Source organism: Arachis ipaensis, chromosome B10 (genome assembly GCF_000816755.2).
Source record: "Arachis ipaensis cultivar K30076 chromosome B10, Araip1.1, whole genome shotgun sequence".
Lineage (NCBI taxonomy): Eukaryota > Viridiplantae > Streptophyta > Magnoliopsida > Fabales > Fabaceae > Arachis > Arachis ipaensis.
The window spans coordinates 98,929,979-98,937,866 of record NC_029794.2 but is presented as its reverse complement, the minus strand read 5'-3'; the positions used below and the strand labels follow the sequence as shown (position 1 = coordinate 98,937,866).

Sequence of the window (7,888 nt, the reverse complement as noted above, 5' to 3'; positions counted from 1 at the left end):
GTTGGTGGATCACCGTTGTCAATGGCTACCTTCCATCCTTCCAGTGAAAACTACGCTCACGCGCTCTGTCACAGCACGGCTAATCACCGGTTGGTTCTCGATCCGGTTGGAATAGGATTCACTATCCTTTTGCGTCTGTCACTAACGCCCAGCCTTCAGGAGTTTGAAGCTCGTCACAATCATTCAATCCTTGAATCCTACTCGGAATACCACAGACAAGGTTTAGACTTTCCGGATTCTCATGAATGCCGCCGTCAATTCTAGCTTATACCACGGAGATTCTAATTAAGGAATCTAAGAGATACTTATTCAATCGTATATAGAACGGAGGTGGTTGTCAGACACACGTTCATGAATTGAGGAAGGTGATGAGTGTCACAGATCATCACCTCCATCACAGTTAAGCGCGAATGAACATCTTAGATAGGAACAAGCGTGTTTGAATGGAAAACAGAAATACTTGCATTAATTCATCGAGACACAGCAGAGCTCCTCACCCCCCAACAATGGGGTTTAGAGACTCATGCCTTCAGAGAATACAAAGTTTTGATCTGAAATGTTATGAGATCCAAAATAAGTCTCTAAAAGTTGTTTAAATACTAAACTAGTAGCCTAGGGTTACAAAATATACACTACAAGAAAAAAGGCCTATGGCCACGCTTTTTTCTTGCCACGCTTTAAAAGTGTGGCCAAAAGTGGTCAATGGCCACGCTTTTATGAGGGTGGCGATTAATTAGAGATTTGGCCACGTTTTTTCTTATTACGCTTAAAAAGCGTGGCAAAAGGGGTTTATGGCCACGCTTTTATGAGGGTGGCAATTAATTTAAGATTTGGCCACACTTTTTTTTTGTCACGCTTCAAAAGCGTTGCCATAAAGAGAAACAGAGACACTTTTAAAGCGTGGCAAAAATTTTTTGATCTTGGTACGTTTTTAAAGCGTGGCCATATCCAATAACTCTATTGGCAGTTTGGCACCCCTAAAAAAGCGTGGCGAAAAGGTTCCCACTCAAAAAAGAGACTCCAAGTCCCAAACGCGCTACACTAATCAAACTTCTGCGCTTCTCGCCTGTAACCCTATTACACTAAGGCTCTGAAAACCCTAACACTCAGACAGAGCTTATCGTCGGCGCTTGCACACTCTCATCTGTCGGCGCTCCCTCCGTCGTCTCCCCTAACCCGCTTTGCTGGCGTTCGCACTCCCTCGGCGCTCATTACTCACTGTGTCGGTCAGCCAACGGAGGTCGCATTTCCTTCCTCCGCGCTACCAGTCTCTGCCCTCCTTCCTCTATCGTCTCTTCTCATCTTCTCTATCGCCTTCTCAGCCAACGGGAATGGTGGAAGTTTTGGTTCGGTGAACGAGGACTTTCTCCAGAACATTCTGGCGAGGCTCCCGGTTCGTTGGTTCACTTCCGCTGCTTGCGTCAGCAAATCATGGAGCTCTGTCTGCAATCGAGTCCTTACTCGTCCAAAGCTCTCTTCTGCTCTTTCTCTCAATCCTTCACTTTCCGTGAGTTTCACCTATTTCCCCCAAATCAAAACATTTCTTAAAAGCTAGGGTTAATTGAAAATGGAAATAGAGCTTCGTGATTCTATCAGCTTGTTTTTGCAGTAAAATTTTCAAATTTGTACTCAAAACGATACATGTTATGTTCTGACGAACTTAGGAAGTTTGCATTTTGCCCTCAAATTGGTGATATATATGGAAATGAATTTAGTGCTTGAATTTATGATAAGGACTAATTTTATGTCTAGCATTTTTTCTGAGTTACCAATTTGCATTTACTTTTAGTATTTATCTTTTTGATAACTCAAATTTATCATCAAATGTGAAAAAATTTGGTCTGTGTTTCGACAGAAACGATGTTTGTGTGCATGTGTTGAATTTCTGGCATGGCGCGGAGGTTGTTGGCGGCACTGGCAGCCATTTCCAGAACCGTCGCCGCACTTTTTGGAGATTCCTTTGACTGCTTCGACAGTGGCGGCAAATCCGAATCACAGTTCAGTCTCTGCGACGAGCTCATTCTCCCCGCCGGTTACCCCTGCTCCGAATACATGGTAACCCCTCACTCTCTAGACCTTACTTCAACAACCAATTCACTCAACCTCTTTTTTCCTTCTCTTTTGAACATCGAATATTTGATATTTTAAATTGATATTATTAGCAGTTGCTGAAATTCAACCTTTAATACTTTGATTTGTTAATGTTAAAATTGGATCATTCAGATTATTTATTCATTTGTTGTTATTATTGTCATTATTTATTCAACCTTTAATGCTTTGATTTGTTAATGCTAAAATTGATAACCGTGTGTTTGTTTTCTTTTTATTTTCTGGGCGTTTCTTATCCACCATCCCTTGTGTGAGAGAGAGAGAGAGAGAGAAGAATTAAGCGGAGTGAGGAACAGTCTTTTCATGTGGACAGGCATTCACACACCTAACCTGATTTGCCTGTCCTCCTTTTTTGTCACTTCACTTCCCTTTTCCAGCATTACTTGACACAAGCTCAGTTAGTAGTTCATAAGCTCTCTTGGTTTTTGAGGGGCCATTTTTCAAATAGTGTTTTGATTTGGAGTAAATGGCGATTTCGAGTGCAAAGGGATCCCCAAAGGCTTGATACCCGAAAGCGCCGCCTGGCTACCCGGATTTTTACGGGAAGCGTCGCGAGATCAGCAGACTTCATATGCTTGAAAGAGAGATAAGTGTTCTTGAGGTGCCTATTTCTCATTCTACATACTCTACACTCTACAATTTTGTTTTCTTCTTTCATTCGATCCTGCTACTGCATAATCTGTAACATTGCTTCCTTAGTTCTTTTAATAAAAAATATCATAAAAATAGGTTCTCACATGCATTTTCTTTATAAATTTTAGTAAAAATATTTGTTTCTCCTCCAATTTTACCCTCCACAACAAAAATTCCCAATTTGTGAGGTATTAGATTCCAATGACGCTGTTCATTGAATTTCTTTAATTTTTATTATTTTGTTTCTCTAATAATTTGGGATGAGAAATTGGGAAGGAAAAAGAAATTAGTTCTCGAGTCAGTTGAGTATGTAAATTGAACCACTAATGAGTACAATTTTAATTGGAGTTAAAAAAAGATCAACAAAGAAACTTGGTTAGCGGTATACTTGGGAAATTGAATTTTGTAATTGCATGAAGCATGAACGAATCTAAAAGTGTTCTCTGTGAATCGTGAAGCGTAGCAGTTTTCATAAATTTATAATAATTTTACAAAAAATTGCAGTTGTCGATGTGAGGAAAGTGGCCAATCATTTTTCTCATTTTCTTATACTTTAACAGGCAAATGGTGGATTTATTATGAGTGCTAGCCAGAATTCTGGAGGGCCGAAATATGATTGGGGTATTAAGGTGGCTTAATATTTTTTAATTATGGGTCAATTGTGCATTGACTAATAGGTTATTTGGTATTCCATAAACATAATAAATACAGCTCTGTTGCATAAAAAAGATTTGTCTTGGTATATCTATAGCTAATTTCCATGTTGTGTGTATGTTTGCTAGTTGGTGTTTCTGACAAATCCTATTTTATTTACTCTAGTTTAATTACAGAAGTGGGCACCCTACTCCAGAATCCATTACTCTAGAATTAATTTGTTGGTGATTTTTTTTCTTTTTTCATTTCTTCATTTTCTTTTTTCTTGAATGGTGCTATTAATGCATCTAAAATCTTGCACACAATTTTGCATCATCAGCCTACTGTGTTCCTAATTACTCTAGTCAGCCACTAACATGTGCTATCTTTTTTTTTCCCTTCTGGTGAACACATAACTTGAGCTAGGCATGAAGAAAAATGGTTGATATTGATTGGGATGCTCATGGAGGAGCATGACCTAGTGACCTGTGCTTTTCTTAGCTTAAAAGTTTAATGAAATTTCTATTATATTGGGTTAAATATTCTGCATTCATGCAGATATCTAAGATAAAGCTCGCTGACATTCCTGATGCAGAGTGTATTTGATTTTCAGCTAATAAGGAGTCTTATTTCAAGGCCAGATTTTAGGTACAATTTTCTTCATATCTGAATTGCTAATGTCAACATTATGGGATTGCATGTCCCATTTTGTTTTGTAGTGTACTTGTATTTCTGCAGGGGATATTAAGCGTGAGAATGTGCTGATTACATCCTCGAATTGGTTGTACCTTGCGAACTTTGCATCTTTCAAACCTACTTATATTCCATATGATGACCCATCGGATTTTTCTTTTTTCTTTGACACTGGTGAAAGAAGACTCTGTTATCTAGCACCCAAGGTTGGCCTCCCTTTGATATCTGTTTAATTTATTTTTATTATCTATCTTACTACATTTTGTTGGCTCAACCATGATGTTTAATGCTAATCTTGTGTTAAATGCTTGGTTCTTGCATGTTCTTTTGAAACTATTCCATATGATAGTGCTGTGTTTTGTGTTCTTCCTTTTTGTAATTGATCTGAATTTCATTATACACGGGCAAGTGGTCTTATAAGATAACTTAATATTAGAGGCTTAATTAATAAGAGAATTTGGCAAATGTTAAATGGCTTTGAAACAATTTATGACCCTTATATTCTAGTGGAGAAGTTAAATTTTTATTTGAGGATTTTGAACAAAATAATATTGATATTCAGGTAAGCTCACTATTTTATTAACTTCAGTAGTCCTACTTACAACATGAAGTTGCTACAAGGTTATAGGATTAGTTCTTTTATGAAAAATTTTCTAGTTCTTAGTCCTGGTGTGTTGGGTTATTTTTTGCTGTAAAATATGTAATGATTCCTATTTATTGATTGATTTATTATGTTTGCAGACTGATTTGAGGTTCCAGAGCCATGCTGTCCTTGCTTTCCACGAAGCTGCTGAAGCCTACATGGTTGGTTTGTTTGAGGACACCAACTTGTGTGCCATCCATGCCAAGAGGTCACCACAATGCCCAAAGACATTTAGCTTGCTCGCCGCATCCGTGGTGAACGTGCTTAGGCTGATTGATTTCATGCTCCTTGATCGTTTCGGAATACACCTTGTGTTACTAGTTTAGTATTGTTCAAGTTTCCTATGCCATTGTATAGTTCTTGACAACCTTTTAGGTTTCAATTGATGTCTCTAGAATGATTATTTTGGTTATGGTACAGTAGATCATAGAAAGATACTACTAATGGAATGATTTGATTACTGGTGTAAGACAGTTTATTTTGGATTTAGCTCTTAATAATTAATATTAACTTTGATACAATTCTAAATGTGTTGGGTATTTGATATGTGAACTTTAGTAGAATTTCTTTTTTAACATGACAGCAATGATAGTGAGCTTTGTGATTTAATGGCCGTATCTCTTGTTATTGCCACGCTTTTAAAGCGTGGCCGTATCTAACCCTATTGCCACGCTTTTAAAGCGTGGCCGTATCTAATCCTATGGCCACGCTTTTAAAGCATGGCCGTATTTCCCTCTATTGCCACGCTTCTAAAGCGTGGCCGTATCTCCCTCTATTGTCACGCTTTAAAATCGTGGCCATATTTTTCACATACAGCCACGCTTTTAAACGTGACAATCTACAAAAAGCGTGGCAAAAAGAAAAGCGTGGCGATAGGTTTGAAAAAGCGTGGCGACAGAGCAATCGCCACCCTTTGATAGGTCACCCTTTCAAAAGCGTGGCAGTAGCTCAAAAAACGTGGCGAAAAGCTATTGCCACGCTTTTTTCAGCTTTTCGCCACGCTTTAAAAGCGTGGCAATAGAGCTGTTTTCTCACGCTTTGATACAATATATATGAGTAGACTATGATGGATGATGCAGAGATCCACTTCTGGGGCCCACTTGGTGTGTGCTGGGCTGAGACTTAAGCAATTCACGTGCAGAGGCCATTTGTGGAGTTGAACGCCAGTTTTTATGCCAGTTTGGGCGTTCAACTCCAGCTTTTGATCCTTTTCTGGCGCTGGACGCCAGAATTGGGCAGAGAACTGGCGTTGAACGCCAGTTTACGTCGTCTATCCTTGTGCAAAGTATGGACTATTATATATTTCTGGAAAGCCCTGGATGTCTACTTTCCAACGCAATTGGAAGCATGCCATTTCGAGTTCTGTAGCTCCAGAAAATCCACTTTGAGTGCAGGGAGGTCAGAATCCAACAGCATCAGCAGTCCTTTTTCAGCCTGAATCAGATTTTTGCTCAGCTCCTTCAATTTGAGCCAGAAAAATACCTGAAATTACAGAAAAACACACGACTCATAGTAAAGTCCAGAAAAATGAATTTTTCCTAAAAACTAATGGAATTAAACTAAAAACTAACTAAAACATACTCAAAACTATATGAAATTAACCCCAAAAAGCGTATAAAATATCCGCTCATCACAAAGCCCTTGTCTTTTGGTTTTAAGAGCTTTTGGCTTTTTCTGCTTGCTTTTTTTTTTTTTTGCAAGCTTTGTTCTTTGCTGCTTTTTCTTGCTTCAAGAATCATTTTTATGATTTTTCAGATTATCAATAATATGTCTCATGTTCATCATTCTTTCAAGAGCCAACATATTTAACAGTCTTAAACAACAAATTCAAAAGACAAATGTACTGTTCAAGCATTCATTCAGAAGATAGAAAGCATTGCCACCACATTTAGCTAATTAGAATTTCTCTTATTAAAACTCGAAATTTTATTGCTTCTTATTCAAAAGATCTACTATTTTATTCATGTTTAATGATGATGAGAAAAATAAACTATAGCTTAATTGGAGATAAAATCAAATAGATACTAATTACTATTATATGACTTCTAAGGTAAACTTTTATAAGGACACTGTCACAGAGTTAAGGCAGAAATTGGAAATTAACAACCTTTATTCTGGGGGCACGGGGGTTCCTCTGATCCTTGGGGTGCTTGGTCCTACAAGAGAAGACTTTTGGCACTTCAGTTCCCTTAAGTCACGCCCCTGCTCCTCTTGTTCTTTAAACATATAGGTCAGCATTTGATTGTGTTCCTTCTGTTCTTTTATTATTTGCTCCATAGCTTCCCGTATCTTGGTGACGGACGTCTCAAGATATTCCCAGTATTCAGCTTGAGGGATCTCTGGGAGGAATTCCTGTGCTCTCTTCTTGATGGGATCCTCCTGTGCTTGTTGTCTCTCCATTGATGCTTTGGTGATTGACTTTTCAATTAGGATATATTCAGTTATTCCCATCCTTACTCCAGCGTCCTTGCAGAGCAGAGAAATCACGCTTGGATAAGCCAACCTGGCCTCTTTTGAATTTTTGTTAGCAATCTTGTAGAGTTCAGTGGAAATCAGCTGATGAACCTCCACTTCCTTCCCCATTATGATGCAATGAATCATCACTGCTCTTTTAACTGTGACTTCAGATCGGTTGCTAGTGGGCAACAGAGAACGCCCAATGAAGTCCAGCCATCCTCTGGCGGCTGGTTTGAGATCCTCTCTCTTGAGTTGATTTGGGACACCATTTGTGTTGGTGGTCCACCTGGCTCCAGGGATACATATGTCCTCTAGAATCTTATCCAGGTCAATGTCTACTCTCATCATCCCAGAGTCCTCCTGGACTGTTCAATTCCACTTATGTCCATGATGGATAAAGGGATATAACTTGGATTGATTTACCTTTTTATTTATTTAAAATTTTTTTTTTTTTTAAAATGATTTTCGAAAAAAAATGCTTTAAAAATAGAGGGAAAAGATATTTTTTTTTATGTTTAAGGGAAAAGGGAGAAACAAAAAGATAGCACAGGATTTAAAATTTTTAGATCTAATGCTCCTTATTTTTTGAAAATTTTTGGAGGGAAAACACCAAGGAACACCAAACTTAAAATTTTTAGAAAACCAAAAGAAATTTTCGAAAATTTTTTAGAAAAATCAACAAGAAAACACCAAACTTAAAGTTTGGCACAGGATTTAATA

The 7,888-nt window shown here is 38.1% G+C and overlaps 1 long non-coding RNA gene across 1 annotated transcript; it reads left to right on the top strand.

Annotated features, from left to right (window-relative positions):
* On the top strand, window positions 4,648–5,232 carry LOC110267736. Its single transcript, XR_002355631.1, has 2 exons — window positions 4,648–4,689; window positions 4,810–5,232. It is a non-coding gene; the product is annotated as an uncharacterized LOC110267736 (long non-coding RNA).